A 20,572-nucleotide genomic window follows, 5' to 3' on the forward strand; every position below is an offset into this window, starting at 1 on the left:
TATACCAGGTTACATGATCATTTTAATAGATAAGCTACATTCAAAGAAGTAGAATGAGACATAACTCATGATCATGAACATTTAAGTTTGGTTAAATTTAATGATTGATTCTTAAAGAAACATCAACACTGAATGGTTATTTTGTGTTGAGGACAAATAGTGTCCTTGTGCATGTTGCTTTGAAAAGTAGATATATATGTTTAAATTTATATACTAAGTTCTGTATCAAAGAACACCAACATAGCCTACCTGGTTTCTGTATGTGCCTGTCCCAAGTCATGAGCCTTTAATTTAGTGGTTGTCTTTGGTTGCTCTGTACTATTCATTTTTATTATCTACTTACATTTGAGTTTGTTCCATTAAGAGTAAAATCATTCTTGCCAGCACAATTAGTACCAACTATATATTGGTAGAAAAACACCCCACTTTCTCTATCAAAAAACTCTTCCCAGTATGCCTTAAGGTTTGTTCCTTGTTGATAGTCTATCTCTGGGTTACCTTTGATACCATCATGCACCATTCCTGAATGAGGTGGGCTTATATCAATTGTTATCTGCAAATATTTTCAAAATATAATAAAAGGAGCTGGTACATTAATGGCAATTTCTCCAAGAGACGTTATCTACATGAATTGTGGACAATAATTTAAAGACAAGAAATAGTGTTCAATGGCCAAAGATATCAATGTCAACTACTATTCAAAGAGTTAACCATAGAATAAATCTACTTCATTTAAAAATTATGAACCTAATAATTGGTAAATGTAACTGTAGGGATTTCAAAAAATTCGGTTGAGGAAAAACTCATTCTGTTCCCACAACACCTAATTGCTAATATATTTCTTACAAATGCATCAATATGAAAAACACATGCATGATAAAATAATAGTAGATAAGTAACAGACCTTTTTCTTTAATACAGTTGTAATTTTAGCAATATTTGTGACAGAAACTTCAATGTAATAATCATATTCATGCATTCCTTTATCTTTATTCTGCAGCAGCCCTCCAGATAGCTTGATTTCTGGTTTAATCTGGAAATGGCGATGAAAACATCCTTGAAAGGGTGTACAGTAACAGTTAGCTCCCCTGGCATAAGAACCATATTTACTGTTACAAGATGATAAATCCTGAAAAGACAATCAACATGTCTTAAATAACAATTTACAACCCGAAAAGCACAGAGTCTCATTTTACTTAAACACATTTCTGAACACCTTTTTAATAACCAGTTCATTTTTTTTTCTAACAAAATCTGCAAAAAAGAATTAAAATGAATTAAAAGAATTAAAATGATTTTTTTGTATTGTGAGTTACTTCACATATACTTATATATATATATATATTCATCCCTGCCTGTTGTATCTATTGAAAATAAATATTAATTAGACACACATTTTATAGTAACAAGAGTGTAGTCAATTGACATATTAGAAGATTGTACCTTCAGAACATGGGTAATGATTTAAATATCGTACAACCAGGTATTTAGGTCAACTATTTTTATTCCCTGATTATGGTACTGATTACAATAAGTCAACATTGGTCTTATTTGAAACTTACAGAAGCTGATCCTTGAGCGATGATATCTTCATATCCATGTACATCCCCAGTCTTATGGTCATACAACTTCCAATTCACAGAGTCCATGCCACTGTGCATGTCATAAGCTTCCCATTCTATCCTGTTGAATGTAAATAAAACTAATCAGATATTCAATGTCTGCTGTTTCATATGGCTTTAACAGTTCTAATCTAATTATAAATAAATTTTCTGAATTCATACTCTGCAGGTATTATAAACCTTCCACTTTTTCATGAAAAATAAAGAGTGTTAAATCAATCCATTCTTTACGGAAATTCATGTGTTTTTCAAGTGAAATTCACATGAAACTCACATGAAATCAGTTGATGTGTGTTTCAAGTATAAGCTTGTTTGAGGTGAAATTCATCTAAGATTTACATCAATCTCAATTCATATGAAATTCACATGAGTGAAATTTCCGTTTTTATCACGGCAGCCAGAAATAAAAGATATAACGACTTACGTCATTTGGGTAAAATCTTCCAAGCTATGTACACTGATGTTCAATCTGTCACCTTTTGTCAACCATAGATTTTCTAATAGAGGTGGTGTGGCATCTCTGTAGATGACAATAGTCTCTTGGTTAGATTCACGAAGAACATCAAAAGCTTGAACTGTTGAGGTCAGACGATCTCCATCAGCCCAATTTAATGTTAGGATGTCATACTGGTTCTTTAATTGAGATATTGATGTTAGAGCACGTGAATCCTTCAGAGTATTGGGTGCACTATGAACCTCATATGACACTTGGAAATCAACAATGGCTGTAAAAATAATAGTAATAATGCTTTAAAGTAACTAACTGGAAGTGTTTAACGACCTTGACTGGATGTACATCCCTTGCACGGTAGGTGCTTTCAAGTATATCAAATTGTAGCCAATACATTTGTAAAATAGCAGGAAACAATCGGTCTAGATCTTTAAAGAAATGGACAAATTTCGAGGGGATTTGTAATTCATTTGTAAAACGTTTCAATTAAATGAAGATAATAATGTGTTTTATAATATTTTTATTCCTGATTCATACAAATACAGAATATGTTTTGTCTGATTCAGTTGTTTTCAGCTTTGCCATTTAAGGGGAGATAACTCAGATTAATTTATTTTTATAAAGGAATGTTATGAATTTACTTATTTTGTTTTCGAGCAAGAAAACGACTCCCTTGACCCCAATTTTTCTTTTTGTTTTCTAAAACCTTATTATAAGAGCTATCTTCTTTTCTTTAAATTCTATGGTTTAGTTTTCTTGTTATTACACAAAACAGGAGTTTCCTTGCATACTCTATACAAAATCTGCCAATTTTGCACAACTTATAGCTTGAAACAAGTCATGTGACCCATATGCTCTATTTCATTTTTGCAAAAAGCATGATATAAGTTACATTTTGGCAAATTATCAACAAATCTATGGATATTAATTTAGACCCTATCTATACCTAAAGTAAACATAAATGATCAGTTACACTTCAAATTATGTCCATACTCAAATAAACCTATCAAAATTAGTATTATGTCACATCAAAAACAAATTCTTATGATGTCAAATTGGCTGTTTTAGAATCAAACCGTTATATGAAATTTCATTGTTGAATTGTACTCCAAAATAAAACAAGAGTGCACACGCTGAAATGTCTCGCCTTCTTTACTAATCATTGATATTATGTTGATAGTCCTAAATATAAAGCTTTATTACAACTGTCACATAAACTTAACATTAACCAAGTAAACTAAACATTGACCAATGAACCATGAAAATGACGTCAAGGTCAGATGAACCATGCTAGGCAGGCATGTACAGCTAACAATTCTTCCATACAACAAATATAGTTGACCTATTGCTTATAGTTTAAGAAAAACAGACGAAAACACAAAAACTTAACACTGAGCAATGAACCTTGAAAATGAGGTCAAGGTCAAATAAAACCTGCGTAACTGACATATAGATCATAAAATATTTCCATACACCAAATATAGTTGAACTATTGCATATAGTATTAGAAAAAAAGACCAAAACTCAAAAACTTAACTTTGACCACTGAACCATGAAAATGAGGTCAAGGTAAGATGACACCTGCCAGCTAGACATGTACACCTTACAATCATTCCATACACCAAATATAGCTGACCTATTGCATGCAGTATTAGAAAGAAAGACCAAAACTCAAAAACTTAACTTTGACCACTGAACCATGAAAATGAGGTCAAGGTCAGATGACACCTGCCAGCTAGACATGTACACCTTACAATCATTCCATACACCAAATATAGTAGACCTATTGCATACAGTATAAGAAAAACAGACCAAAACACAAAAACTTAACTATAACCACTGAACCATGAAAATGAGGTCAAGGTCAGATGACACCTGCCAGTTTGACATGTACACCTTACAGTCCTTCCATACACCGAATATACTAGACCTATTGCTTATAGTATCTGAGATATGGACTTGACCACGAAAACTTAACCTTGTTCACTGATCCATGAAATGAGGTCGAGGTCAAGTGAAAACTGTCTGACGGGCATGAGGACCTTGCAAGGTACGCACATACCAAATATAGTTATCCTATTACTTATAATAAGAGAGAATTTAACATTACAAAAAATCTGAACTTTTTTTTCAAGTAGTCACTGAACCATGAAAATGAGGTCAAGGACATTGGACATGTGACTGACGGAAACTTCGTAACATGAGGCATCCATATACAAAGTATGAAGCATCCAGGTCTTCCATCTTCTAAAATATAAAGCTTTTAAGAAGTTAGCTAACGCCGCCGCCGCCGCCGCCGCCATAGCCGCCGCCGCCGGATCGCTATCCGTATGTCGAGCTTTCAGCGACAAAAGTCGCAGGCTCGACAAAAACCTTCTGGTCATAAGTTGATTTTGTAAATTTTGGATTGTTTGTAATGTTGATAGCTTATCACAGCCTATTATTGTTCTAACTTAAGGCATTTGAAAATATTACCTAGAATGCATTTGATTCTAAAGCGCCAAATTCAAAAAGACTGATAAAAAATCTTAAATTTTAAAGATCTAACTGTATTATCAGTGTAAAATTCATTTAATTTCAAACAGATAGATTTGTAATGTTTCCATCTTAAACAACTTCTATAGATAAAAAAACACTTTATCTTAGTGGGTACCAGTATCGATTCTGTGAATTGTGACAAATTTCAGTAAATCAATGATGTTTCATGAAAAGATTGAGGGTTCATTTTGTTTAAAACATAGTTGAACTTAATGAAATATATGTATTTTATTAAGTAGAAACATTTGTATTATGAGAGAATTACATAATCTGCAAACATTTGTATCCTACGAACATTTTTTGATTGATTGGTGTTTAACGCAACTTTCAACACTATTGTGCTATTTCATGGCAGTCAGTCTTTTCTGCGCCTGTCCCAAGTCAGGAGCTTCTGGCCTTTGTTAGTCTTGTATGTTTTTTAATTTTAGTTCATTTATATGTTTAAGAGTTTAGTATGATGTCCATTTTCACTGAACTAGTACACGTTTAGGGGCCAGCTGAAGTCCGCCTCTGGGTGCGGGATTTCCTCGCTGTGTTGCAGACCCATTGGTGGCCTTTGACTGTTTTTTTTCTCTTTGGTCGGGTTGTTGTTTCTTTGACACATTCCCCATTTCCATTCTCTATTTTATTTATTGGTGGAGGAAGTGTGAGTTCCAGGAAAAAACCACCAACCTTCATTAGGAAAATTGACAATCCTAGTCAATTAAGAATAGTCAAGTGCACCTGCATGAGCGGGGTTCAAACTCACAACCTCAGTGTTGACTGGCTAGTGATAACAGTAGTTGAACTACTTATACTACTCCACTGCCACAAACAATAGATATTTTCACTGTACTTGATTTAATTTCTCTTGAACACCAAATCTTTAAACTACCGTTAACTAGATTTTAGTTATGTTTCAACATCATATTGACTATGTTAATTCTGTGGATGAGACTATGGTGTGTGTGATAAATATCAGGTAATGCTATTGTATTAATGAAAACCAAACATTGAAAAAACAACTGCTAATTTTTAGTGATGGTACTTGTCTGATATACAGGGTGTCTGTCACTGTGGGACACCATAGAAAACTTTTTTGTCAGAAAACACTGTCTAACATTCAAAAATACTATGCACACTCATCTGTGTCCACACTTGTGGTATTATTAAATAATTTTTGTTACTGATCTGAAGAGACACAAATATATACACTGTAGTCAAATATGCAGCCAATCAGCTACTAAGGAAAAGAAATATGTAGAATTTAGAGACATTGATAAAGAGAATTTTAAATATTTCACATTTTGTCATGTCAGACCATATATAGCTGACAACCGTATTTGATCGTGTATAGTCTACACTTATTTACCTAAAATATGTAGTTGGTACAAGGGGAGCGGATTATACACAACTATAGATGGTTTTCCATTTTTTTTTTTTTTTTAAATATTGTTTTTTCTTCATTAATGTACAATCGAGACATTTATTATATTTTTTTTATATCTTTTTTCTGCATAATTGAATATTCAAAGTAAAGGTGTGACATCCTGCATGAAAATCAAAAGGGGTAATTAAGGGTTAAGTATGGGTGTGTAGCAATTAAATAATCATGTCAACTCTTGGCAGGTGTTAAATATAATAATCCCAGGCTCAAAAACAACATGATCAATGAAAAGATTATATAAGATTAAAATTTTAATTACTGCTAATTAATTTAGATAAATGTTTGATTTCTTTTTTTTATCCATAGTATTCCAATTATTTCTTTTATATTATTTGAACAGTGCATCAGCTTGGACAGGCTTAGACAAATGTTGATTTTAAAATTGATTTTGATCAATAACTTTACTTTTACAAAATTAATAAATGTTAATTACATGATAAAAGCTCTACCATTTCATTGTTTATGACTTTATAAATTATTTAATTAAACAAACAATAAAATACAAAAAAATATTAATTGAACAAACAATTTTCTATATTTGTTTTTATTTTATAATAGACTTAAATACATGGATTAATAGGTCCCTATCACAGGATTTTTACAGTGAACTAGACTTTTATATTTTATCTATCTTTTCTTTTTAATTTTTTTCCCACTATTTTTTCCAACTTTTTTTTTTATTTAACTGTTTTTCATGATTTTAAGGGAATGAAAATGGGGTGCAGACTATACATAACTGCGTACTATATACGGCCGATTAGGGTATATGGTATTTGTTTTGCTCATTGTTGAAGGCAAAATCCATATCAGTTGACTCTATTGGATAGTCTTTTCATTTGCAATCATACCAAAAATCAGCCAAAAACTATTTCCTCAGATAAAACTAAATTTAACTTACCATGAATATTAGAAATAAGTTCATTGGTTCTATCGCCATACAAATCTTCATAGATAACTTTTTGTGGACTATATGTCTGTACTCTATTCAACCATTTGTTATGTTTGTGTCTGGTATTTATAAATCTATCTTTGAACTGGACTGTGACCTTGGCAGTATCCTCTACAACCCATATATATGATGTATCTGCTGAGGCAGTGGGACAGTAAGTTGGATCTCCCTGTTTGTCTACAATGGACTTGTCATCAAACAAGAACAAAGCTCGTCCTGTCATGTAATTTCCTGCCTTGTCTACTGCAGTCATATGCAGAGAATACATCCCTGGTTCTGTCATCGCTAAGGTTACCTAGAAAAGAACATAGAATTTTAAAAAAAGTTTTAGGTAAAAAAACATTGGTTTTATTGATCTTTCCTCATTCATAAACAATACTGTGGATTCATTGTTATTTGTTAAATACCAATTTTTCGTGGATTTCGTGGTTACCCCGATATACAAATTCCAAGTGCAACAAATTACACATTTTCTATAGGAATGTATGCAGACTTTGACAAATCAATGATATCAAATATCCACGAAAATGCAAGTTTTCCTCAATCCAGGAAAATTGGTACCCACGAAAATAAATGAATCCACAGTAGTATGAAACAAGAAATTTCTCACTTGTATAATGATCATAGGTGAAATACAATGCATTAAGAGGTCAAGGTTAACATATATCAGCCTAACAAGACTTTTTAATCACATGAAAGTCTTAAATTAATGTTACATGAACAGTAATCCACATCTGACCATAACAAAACTGAAAGGTCAAGGTCAGCTTGCCCTTGTTTGTTTGATAAAATAAAAAAATCTTTAGTACATCAATGGAAATTTCTTATATAGCAAATTTTAATTAAACGATTTTTCAAAGGGTGACCTTCTACAAAGGTATTTACAATTACATTTCATACAAACATGCTGTAATATTGATTGATTAATTGGTGTTTGAATGCCACTTTCAACACTACTGTGCTACTTTGTGGTTGTCAGTTTTTATTGGTGGAGGAAGCCAGAGTGGCAGGAAACAACCACTGATCTTCGGTAGGAAAACTGACTATCCTAGTCAATTAAGATTGGAGTTTAGTGCACCTGCCCCTTGCGGGATTAAAACTCACAACCTTAGTGTTGACTGGCTAGTGATACAGAAGTTGGACTTAAACCACTCAGCCACCAAGGCCCCCAACATGCTGTAATAGATAGAGGCTATTTTACAATAAGGTCCTGCATTATATACATATATTACAACATAAAGTATAAAATTCAATTATAAAAATACTTATACAAATATCAAACTTTTAAACTGTTTTGAACAAAATATTCTTCAACCCTAGCTAGACACCAATATACCCTAGGAATCCTGACAGTTTTCATATATCATATGGGTTCAGACTTGATATTGAAAAAGCCATAGCATATAGAGTTTACTATATACTTAAACAATAATTTCCTTTGAGGTTTGATAAAACCTATGCAATCTTGACTCATCAACAGTATGATTGCCATTGAGTGTATTGCATATACAATTTACCCGTTTTTACCACATAGTTTATAATAAATCTTATTACATTATAAAACCACATAAATCAATAAAGTAACTCACAGATGAATCTGTAACAGGAACATTTGCATTACTCAGTTTTTTGTCCATGCCATCAACCAACTCAGTACCAACGTCTTTAAGTTCAAACAGATCATATTCATAACGATCGATTCCAGATAAGAGGTCTGACCATCCTCCCCATGTAAATGTTATGCTCGGCTGAAATACATACACAGATTGTCTGATTAACTCAAATAACAAAGAAGGCAATAAATCAGACATAGGGTAATTGAAATATGTAATTGTAATTGGCTGTAATTAATTACAAATTCTCAAGTAATTGAATGTAATGTGTAATTGAGCATTTTTTCAATTACAAGTAATTGCAAGTAATGAATTACAAAGCCAAAATTGTCTGTAATTGACAATTACTTTTCAATTACAACTCAAATCTATAGAGCTCTCTTCTTGTATCATTTTCAATGAAATACATTAAAACATAAAATTTCAATAGGTAATTAAACAAAATTTAATATTTTCCAAATATTGAATAAGGCTATTTATCATTTTGCACATTAAATTAAACCAGACATCTAGTCTTAACGATTCCTGATAGACAAAGTATAACATGTATGTGCACTTCAGATTTATGTTTGTTTTTTCTTTATTCTCGTAACACACCAGATATTTAACTTTTACTCTTCTTTGATACTGGCTGAATTTGAAAATAGTCACTGTAGATCTCATTTGTTATTACTATAAAGCAATGTATGATAACTATGTACATATGATAGAATAAAAGCATGTTCTAAATTTTCCTTTCAAAAGTAATTGAAGTAATTAATTACATTTGCCAAGTAATTGGAAAGTAATTAATTACATTGCCAAAGTCAAATGTAATGTGTAATTTAATTGAAGATTTTGTAATTGTAATTGAATGTAATTAATTACTTTCAAAAGTAATTGACCCCATGTCAGCAATAAATGTATCAATTGTTTGGGTAAATTTCAGTTCACATAAGTAAATGGTTAACAACCAAAAGATACATATATATATATATACATTTTAATTTTGTTTGTTTGTTTGTAGCGCTGTACAGTCGTAAAACTAGTTGACTGTTTTCTATTGTCTGTTTTATATTTATATATCTTTTTCTACACCTTAAAAACATTGATATTTAAGTTTCTGAACTTATTTCTTGTTGGATTTAAATTTGCACATCATTGAAATCAATAGAACTCAAACAGATTATAAATGCATTCGTTTTTTGGTTTTTTTTTTAGGAAAAGCAAAAAAAATAGATCTATTAAAACAGCTTACATTATTAGTAATATCTGTTCCAGTAGATACAAATGAGGAACAAGATGTTCCTGAAGACACTGAACAATGGTATGGATCAACTAAATCCCAGTGATACTCAAATTCTCTTGTAGCTGTCTGACCATTATAATAATAAGTATTGATGACCTTGTCCAGTGCATTCTGGTCTCGATCAGCAACTTTAACATATCCTCCATTGGTAGCTGTGAACTGAACAATCACCCTGTAAATATATGTGTCGCATACAAAGAGAAATGATTCAATTATATTAAAGTATAAAAGAAAAACTTGACAAAAATTGCTCTGTTTCTCTTTCTCATACATCTATTCATCAACTTGAAACGATGGACTTTGGAGTACGTGTAAGGAGAGGTCCTACCAAAACTAACTTCTTTAGGACTAATTTTAGTCTATTTACAGATGCTGTGACATTAAACCTTATATTTCAATTGTTCCCAAAACCAGAAGGGGTCTTCCTCCTCTCATGGGACACTATCTAACTGCGGAACTGATTGATTGATGCCTGCTTATTATTCATGCATAATCAGGACAAAATCATATCAAAAGGCAAGTTTCAATTTGGCTCAACGTTAATTTATTCACTATAAATTCATTAGAATATTTAGATAAAAGATATAAACATACTTGTCATCATGTTCATATCCAGGCCAAGAAATTATGTCCCAATCGTCTAATTTTTTATCTACTGGTTGAGTTTTGTCCATCTTGAAGCTTGTTCCAGTTTTTACAGAATTCAACGTAGAACCTGTAAATATACAATATATTTTAATTGTCATACAAATATATGATATGGATATAATAAGAGCCACTATATTCTGTCTAACCCTTACAACAACAAATCCCAGTCTAACAGGGATGCAGGCTTCAAACAGCTGACAAAAAATCCTTGTTTACCTGAAGATCTGTATACTTCTTTTATTTCCCTCTCAAAATTTGTTGAAAACTGTGTCAAAATCAACTGAAATTTATCAATTTCCATAGATTTAATTCGTATATTTTTTTCTTTTTTTTTCATTTCATTACGTATTCGCTGTTAATTCACAAACCTTTATAATAAGACAGAGTGACTTTTTCCTCAATAATACCAACTCTAAAATCTTTGACATAATGAGTGGCATCTATAGTAACGACTGGTTGAAAATATTTTGCATTTATCTCAAATTTAATCCTTGTATAGGCCACAAAATTTGTCCAGATAATTGGGTGGTCATCCTGGATCCAGTTTGGATCATTCTTTACTTTATTATGTCCACCAGTGTCCGTAAATTCACAATAATTCCATAAAATGGCTGGTGCATCATTAACTAAAAAAGAAATTGCAAAAATCGATAACAACATGCATGCATATGCAGTTGATTTCTATAGTCTAATATATTGTCTTTCTATAAAAACCGCAATAATAACTGCACACAATAATTACCGATTCACAGTAATATATTTACTAGTTTACTTTCATAATAAGTCAAGTTTCTTATTATTTCAAGGAGATTGGTGATTGCTTTGAACAAAATGAAGTCATCATAATAAATATAAACATGAATTTGGAATTCAAATTATTTTTGTGACTATCACTTCTAAGAAACAAATATCTTCATGAGAAAAAAATCATAGAAATGGATTTATAACATTTTTACTACAGCATTGTTTTGAAAGTAGAGTGTGATTGACAGACTCAAAAACAGATGAAGCCTCCTACCACTACACTGCACGAGAATAATGAAATGAACAAAAAATAACTGTCAAATTCCTGTCCTCCCTCTCACCACTATGTTTTACACAATTTTTTAATCAATTACTTACTGTTTTCACAATGTGTTCCTCCAAAGTTGGTAGCACATACACATTTACTAGCTAATTCATCAGTACATACACCTGGGAAACACCTAGTACTATCTGTCCTCCAGGAACATGCCTCTGTTAAATTCAAATAATAAAACAGTGATGCATCTTGCCAACTTATACAATTAATTAATATTATAATCTATTTTTTAGGGCATCAGATGTGTTGCCAAAACTATAATTTTGTTATTTTTCTTGCCTTAAAGGTCATTATAGGTTGCATTTTGTAAATACAGCTGTTTCACAAGCCACACCCCTTTTGGAAAGATATACAATACTCACAGATATTTTGTTCTGGTTCCCAGAAATGATCTCTATGTTTCATCTCATAGAGAAATAAGTTGGGATTGTTTCCAGTATATAAACACATTGTAGTGTCGATCATTGAATTCTCAGGAATACACAAAGTAAAGGTAGGGGTAGTACAGAATTTTAGTTTAAGTTTAAACTCTTAAAAGTTCAGGGCCTATAAACGTTGAAAATATGCCGCACAGTCCTATGTTTTGACCTTTGAATAAAAAGGAAGGGCATATCAACTATCCGATTTAGGATATAATTTTTTTACAAAACTTCATAGTAAAAGTAGTACAGCCTTAGCCACAAAGGGAGTTCCTATGGGAAATTGCATTGTCTATATTTACAAAAGTGCAACCTATACAACCAGGTGATCAAAAAATCTTTTTTAGGGGTATTATATATGTTTTCTGTTTTATCCTTATAAGAAAAATGAATAAAAGCCCTGGCTAACAACCCAATGGAAAAAAGAGGGAATGTCTATGGAACAAGAGTACTCAAAGATGGCTTGGTTATTTACATGTACATGTGCATCCCCTTGAGAAAGTAATGAATACACATTCACTTTCTAATTTGATAATTTTAGGGTATCCTCAATTTAGTCTATAATATTTTATTCATTTTAAAGACTAAGTACTTTTTTGTCAAGGCTTTTTTTTACTTTTGTGTCATAAATTGGTACATCATGTCCCTTCTAATTAATTTTTTTGACTTTTCAGTATATCATGCAATATTGATTTTTCTCATAGTTGAAGGTCATCCCGTGACAAGTTATTAGTCTCATTTCTGTCCCTTAATGGTCTTCATGGATAGTTGTCTCATTGGCAATTCATTTATATCATATAACCCTTACCTTCCCAATAAAATAATCTATTTTGCTGAATAAGAAAGAACAGTAAATTTCACACCATTGACTTATACATGTATTAAAATTATTGACAAGTTTTTAATAAGAAATCCTAAACTTTTTAAATAAAATTCGATAAATTGCTGTTAAGCATTTTTGTTTACTAAATTCTAGCAAGGGTTTGTATAGTATCTCACTATACAAATTAACTCAATTTATTTGATTCTGGATAAAACGACAATTTTTCATAAAAAATTTTAAAGGGAGAATTTAGGACACAAATTGCATTTCAAAAAATATTACAACAAATTATCTTTTAAGCATATATATATTTTTATTTATTCTGGACCAAAACATTATTTTTTTAGAAAGAAAATTTACTCAACAAAATGTTAAACCAATCATTAGCATGTTTCTTACTGTTGATCATTTTCTAATCGCCACTTATAATGTCCTGATTGGAGGAAATAGCTTTCAATCACAGGGCTTTGAATACCTTATAAAATTTTGACAAAAAATTATAAATCGTAAAACAAACAAATAATTAATTGCCTTATTTCCACGCTTGTAATCAAAGACTTAGATGAACACTTTAACCTAGCCCTAGAATGACCAAGCAAGGTTTATGACAATTCAAACCATTTACAATGAATTTCTATCTTTTGTTTCATGAATCCAAGAATTTATGTATCTGAAACTTTTTTTTATTTTGAAGCAGTGATCCACAAATTTACTTATCTCACAAATTTCTTTTTTTCTCTATCCACGAAAATTGATGCCCACGAAAAAAAAAAAATTCCACAGTACTGAAAATTTCTCATGGTATAAACACTACCAATACAATCCATCTATGTTCAATGCTCATTTCAATCCTGATTCTCATTGTCACATTTTCAAACAAAGATCTTGAAGATGTTTTGTAATTGTTGTTTGAATTCTTGTCTAAATTGTTTGAATTAATATCTATTAAAAACTCTTTTGATCATCCTTACAAGTTGCATTTCTGTAAATATAGACAATACAATTTCCCACAGGAACTCCTTTTACGATTAAAACTGTACTTCTTTTACTATGAAGTCTTGAAAAAAATTATATCCCAGAATGGAAAGCTCATATCCACTACTATTTTTATCAAATGTCAAAATATAGGGCTGTGCGGCATATTTTCAACATTTATATCCCCCGAACTTCTGAGAGTTTAAACATAACTAAAATTCTGTACTACCCCTACCTTTATTATGGGACTACCTCAGAATTCAAGGCAGCCGCTAATTATGTTTATTTATCCTGGTAACATTCCCAAGTTATGTCTCTATGAGAAGATACAAATAGATCATATCTGGGAACCAGAACGTGAACAAAACAAACTATCTTTGAATATTATATATCTCCCATAGGCAAAAACCTACAAAATCCCCTGTGTAAGGGACATGACAATGTCATAAAGGTCACAAGAAAGGGACATAACTTTACATTTTCAAATGAGTAATGGAACACAATGTTATAATGATCACAAGTAAGGGACATAACTTTACAATATCCTATATATGTAAGGGACACATGCAGTGCCATATTGATCACAAGTAAGGGACATAACTCTACAATATCCTATATATGTAAGGGACACAGTGCCATATTGATCACAAGTAAGGGACATAACTCTACAATATCCTATATATGTAAGGGACATAGTGCCATACGTAAGGGACACAGTGCCGTTTGTTTTGTTCACGTTCTGGTTCCCAGATATGATCTCTTTGTATCTTCTCATAGAGACATAACTCTACAATATCCTATATTTAAGGGACACAATAATGTCAATATGATCACAAGTAAGAGATATAACTCCACAAATATCTATATGTCAAGGAAACATTTCTACTTACTCTGACATTTTGTTCTATCTAGATGTTGAGTATAAGCTCTATAATAAGGGTTTGGTTGTAGTTCACCTTCACACCATTGACATTGATGATTAGTAATAGATGTGCAAACTCTGTGATTGCAATGGTCTATCTTCGCACATACTAAAATATAAATTCAAATACTGTAAATTCAGAAATTATTGCTTGCATTTATTATTGCGATTTTGTCATTTTAGAATGAAATGCGATTTTGATTTTTGCCATATTGAGAAAAATCCTGTTTAATTCATATAAAAAATTTCAAATGCGAGTTTAAATTATTGCGATAATAACCCTGTCCCATTTTTCGCAATAATTTCTAAATTTAGAGTATACTTAAAAAAGGTGTTCTAGTCATTTTTTATCAAATAATTCTGTAATTTTCAAATATTTCAGTACAATAAACAAAAAACTGCCATCAAATATTAAGCTGTGTATTATATTGACATTTATGATCTTATATAATATCTATATATTAATGATCGGGTTTCTTTAAAAGCCTATTTTGTAAAAATTATTTTAAGACAAATTTGTGGCACATCTGATGTTACTTGTAATATACTAGACAGATGATGGTACATATTCTGCAGTGAGTTTTCACGTAATATATAGATCTGCAAACAAATAATCATTATCAAATGGGATATTAACCAAACTGGATAGAAGTCTTCCCTTTCTTATATAGATAAAAAGCTTTGCTGAGCGCAGCCTGATACAACCGCAAAGGTCGAACCCTGAACAGTTGGGGCAATTTGGACACAATATTCAAGCTTGATACTGTCTGAATTTGGATTGTGATAAAATTTTTGACATAATATAGGTTTCTGACAAAAAATGTAGACCAATTTAAAAATGGGGCCCAATATCCCAAAAAAATTATACAAGGTTAGAACCTCCAAAAATGAAACACTTAATCAATCCCATTAAAATTAATTAAAATTTTGTATTTGTTTTTAATTGAAGATTATTTGCTATTGCGCAATACTGTGCTATTGCCCAATACTGTGCAATTGAAAATTTCTTGCTATTGTGCAATACTGTAGATTGAAGATTTCTTGCTATTGCACGGTGTTGCGCAATATTGTGCAATTGAAGATTTCTTGCTATTGTGCAATACTGTGCAGTTGAAGATTTCTTGCTATTGTGCAATACTGTGCTATTGTGCAATACTGTGCAACTGAAGATTTCTTGCTATTGAGCACTACTGTGATGTTGTGCCATACTTTGCAATTGAAGATTTCTTGCTATTGCCCAATACTGTGGAATTGAAGATTTCTTGCAATTGCACAATACTGTGCAATTAAAGATTTCTTGCTATTGCGCAATACTGTGGAATTGAAGATTTCTTGCTATTGCGCAATACTGTGCAGTTGAAGATTTCTTGCTATTGCGCAATACTGTGCTATTGTGCAATACTGTGCAACTGAAGATTTCTTGCTATTGCGCAATACTGTGATATTGTGCAATACTGTGCAATTAATGATTTCTTGCTATTGCACAATACTGTGCTATTGAAGATTTCTTGCTATTGCGCAATACTGTGCAATTGAAGATTTCTTGCTATTGCATAATAGTGTGCAATTGAAAATTTCTTGCTATTGAGCAATACTGTGCAATTGAAGATTTCTTTCAAGTGGGCAATACTGTGCAATTGAAGATTTCAAAAATTTGGAAAAGATAAAAATGAACTTTCCAAAAAAAATTAGAACCCCCTCCCCTCCCCCCCCCCCCCCCCCCCCCTTTTGGAGTAATTACCCCCAAACTCAATCCCAGCCTTCCCTTTGTGGTATGGAACCTTGTAGTACAATTTAAGAGAGATCCATACACTTAAACACAAGTTATTGTCTGGAAACTAGAAAAATGCTTGTTTTTGGCCCCTTTTTTGGCCCTAATTCCTGAATGTTTGGGGCAATTACCCCCAAACTCAATCCAGCCTTTCCTTTGTAATATGGAACCTTGTGGTACAATTTCAGAGAGATCTATAACAGAAAAACAAAGGATATGGGGTATCCATCCATGACACTTGCACACAAGTTATTGTCCAGAAACTACAAAAATGATTGTTTTTTGGCCCCTTTTTGGCCCCTTATTCCTAAACTGTTTGTTCCATTACCCCCAAAATCAATCCCAACCTTTCTTTTGTGGTATTGAACCTTCTGGTAAAATTTCATAGAGATCCATTTACCTTAACTAAAGTTATTGTCCGGAATCCAAATGCGTCTTCAGACGACGCCGACGACGACATCATATCATTATACAATGCAAAAAAATTTTTGCGGTCTTATAAAAATGTGTGAATCTTCTAACGCAGACATTTGTCCCCTACCGTCACCAAATAATATAAACAAAAACAGGAATGTCCATGTTTTAGTATAAGAAACCTGAAGAATCACTAAGATTGAATCTAAACATATTAGGTGCACCAAGCTGATCTCCTGTAGAAGAATCTGTACAATTTTGGTTGCATTGTATTATGTTTTCTTCAAGGAGAGGATCTGCAGACAAAACTAGAGCTTTCCGCATAGCAGGATTAAAAAACCCCAGAACATGCATACTGCTGTGAAATTCAGTATTGAGACAAGGACCTTTTTCTATTTTGTCCAAATATGATTTGATATTTGTTAGATATTTCAGTTCAATTTTTGCTGATATCAATGTTAGAGGTAAATCAACTTTTTTTTTTTTTTTTTTTTTGAGTGGGGGGGGGGGGGTTCACTTATCACCTTCCTATAAGCATCTGCAAACTTAAGTTTGTTAAATAAGTTCTCCAAACAACAGTTAAGCTCCAAATACAAATAACTATAAAAAGGTTTGAGGTCAGAGTGACATGATTTGGGTATTTGATGCATCCCAATCCCATTATTCTTCTGAATACAATATTATGTCAACCTAAGTTCTATGGTACAGAACTTATCCTCCTAACACAAATCAGACAAATGTTTCACTATCTTTAGGGTCAAAGGTCAAAGTCAGCATTAGTGTAACCAGATTTTTATATATGACTCACACCCATCCCATGATGCATCAGCATACCAAATTTGGTCAACCTAAGTTCTATGCTACAAAATTTATACGCAGGGCACAAATTAGACATATTACTGTCATAGGGGTCAAAGTCAAGGTAACAATGACCAGATTTTGGTTGATGACACACTTTTAGCCTTGCAACTGCATAATCAAGTTTAGTTAACCTAAGTCATTTTTTAATAAAGTTATGACAAGAATTTACTTTAATAGGAGTCAATGTTCAAAGTCAAGGTCAGACTGACACACCTTCAGTCCATGATGCATCTGCATACCTAGTTTGACAAACCCAAGTTGTATGATACAAAAGTTATGCACCAGACAAGAAGCAAAACAGACTGACTGACAGACAGATGGACAGAGGGACAGACTAACAGACAGATGGACAACGTGATTCCTGTTTATACCCCCAAAATTTGTTTGCGGGGGGGTATAAAAAGTATGACAGAGACATTAACATAAGTTATCCCTCTGTGTCCCGACAAAAAAGCCGTAATATAAATTTAGAATAATTCTTTTTAACTAAATGTAATGCTTGACAGAACTAGTTTGCTTCAATTAATTTATACAATTGCCTTGCTAAAACTGTATGAATCACATTCAATAAAATTACTCCTACAACATGACCGACCATCTTTAATTTACAATTAAAAGTAATATATAAATATAACATTCCAGAGCACCTGCTTTCACCCTGGTTATTTATTTTGCTTTTTTCTAAATCTTAAGTTTCTTTGGTACAGTTGTGTGAATGGTTTTTTTTCTTTTGGTTCTGATGTTGTGTATTTTTGTTCAACTTATGGTTTTTGTTTAACCTCCACCCCATCCCATCCCACCCTTGTTATCTCCTCCACTCTTTTACATTAATTTAAGATGACTTTGTCAAAAGAGACAATCTTTACCAGTTTTCTTCACTAAACAATACAAATAATTATGACAATATCCATATAAAAGGGTAGGAATGCCCTTTACCATTAGGCGTCAATTGGTCATTTTCGGCTACCGTTAGCATCAAATTGGTTCAAATTTTATCCAAATTCGTCAAATTATCCTTATCAAGATTTGTCAGAGGTATTTCTATGTTGTGATGTTAACCTATTGTTTCAGGTAAGGGTGAAGGTTGGTACCTATTAAAACGTTTAAACCCGTTGCATTTGTTTGCACCTGTCCTAAGTCAGGAACCTGATGTTCAGTGGTTGTCTTTTGTTGATGTGGTTCATAAGTGTTTTTCGTTTCTTGTTTTTTTATATAGATTAGACCTTTAGTTTTCCTGTTTGAATGGTTATACACTAGTCATTTTTGGGGCCCTTTTATAGCTTGCTGTTCGGTGTGAGCCAGGGCTCCGTGTTGAAGACCGTACTTTGACCTATAATGGTTTACTTTTACAAATTGTGACTTGGATGGAGAGTTGTCTCAGGCACTCATACCACATCTTCTTATATCTATATATTTATATACAAGTCTAAATTGAAAACAACGTTCAAACCTATGATTGCGTTGGATAAAAAACACATTTTTTTTACGTGTGCATGTAAAACAAATTTCGTTGTAGAGGGGTTTAAATACAGCACAAACAACATTTTCCAAAAAGACCAAAAGAGTGAAAAAGTATATTTTAACAAAACGCATTTGACTAACAGGTCGAACAACTGATGTTCTTAAACCCTGCTGTCTGCCAATAACGATTGCCAAATAAATTGATCACAAAGATGTAACAAAATGGATCTTTAAATTAATTTAATACCAAACAGAAAACAATAAACTTGCGGCAAAAATGGTAAACCACAAACATGAGGTGCTTAAATTTATTTTTTTTTACACCATATCCGGATTTCGACAATTAATGTCTCTTCAGTGATGTTTGGGATTGAAAAAGTATTAGGAAGGCCATATAATTTACCTCAATTTAGGATAGACTCTTGAATTTTAAGGAGTCGAAATAGGATGAATGGATTATATAAACCGGAGGGAAAATATAATACAAGCCCAAACGAAATAAATATAAACAAGTCTTATAACTCTACTTACTGCGACAGTATGGGCCATCACTAAAAAAACCTGTATTACAGGATGTACAAGTATCTGGTGATGTACATGATCCACCACTAGAATATAAATAACCTGCCCTAGTTTTCTGGTAATCATATCCATAGTTTATATTACAGGCACCATTTACATTAGTCTTTCCACCACATAATGCTATAAAATAAACAAAAGGTTCTGTAGTAATCTAATTTACTTATATTACATCTACAAATTTATCTGTCAAGTTTTTTTAAGGATTATGTACTCTTTTGCTTTTTCAATGCTGAACATATGTACTTTGGCAAACATTTCAAATTATGATGGCCGACAGAGAATTTTGACACTAATTATATATAATGGAAATTCAATTTGGAATAACATATTATTCCCATATATTGATTTTCATTGAAATCCTTGCACAACATAAAGTATCTAAACACTTTGTGATTTTCTGATATAAACCAGACCTGGGGTAAATTACTTGCCAAAGTAATTAATTACATTTCAATTACATTGATTTTTAAATGTAATTAATTACATCACAATTACATTGATTTTCAAATGTAATTAATTACATTACAATTACATTGCCAAAGTAATTAATTACATTTCAATTACTTTTGTCCTAAGAAATGTAAGAGTTACATCATTAAAAACAAAATCGTAAAAATGGCAACAGGCTAGACAGTAAAAATATTTGTAGAAGATTTGTTTTAAGTTTTCAAATTTCTAACGTCATTGTTATATTTAATCACCATTAGAATTTTACTGTGATTGTTTTA

The sequence above is a fragment of the Mytilus californianus genome, unplaced genomic scaffold (assembly GCF_021869535.1).
Source record: "Mytilus californianus isolate M0D057914Y unplaced genomic scaffold, xbMytCali1.0.p SCAF_9, whole genome shotgun sequence".
Classification (NCBI taxonomy): domain Eukaryota; kingdom Metazoa; phylum Mollusca; class Bivalvia; order Mytilida; family Mytilidae; genus Mytilus; species Mytilus californianus.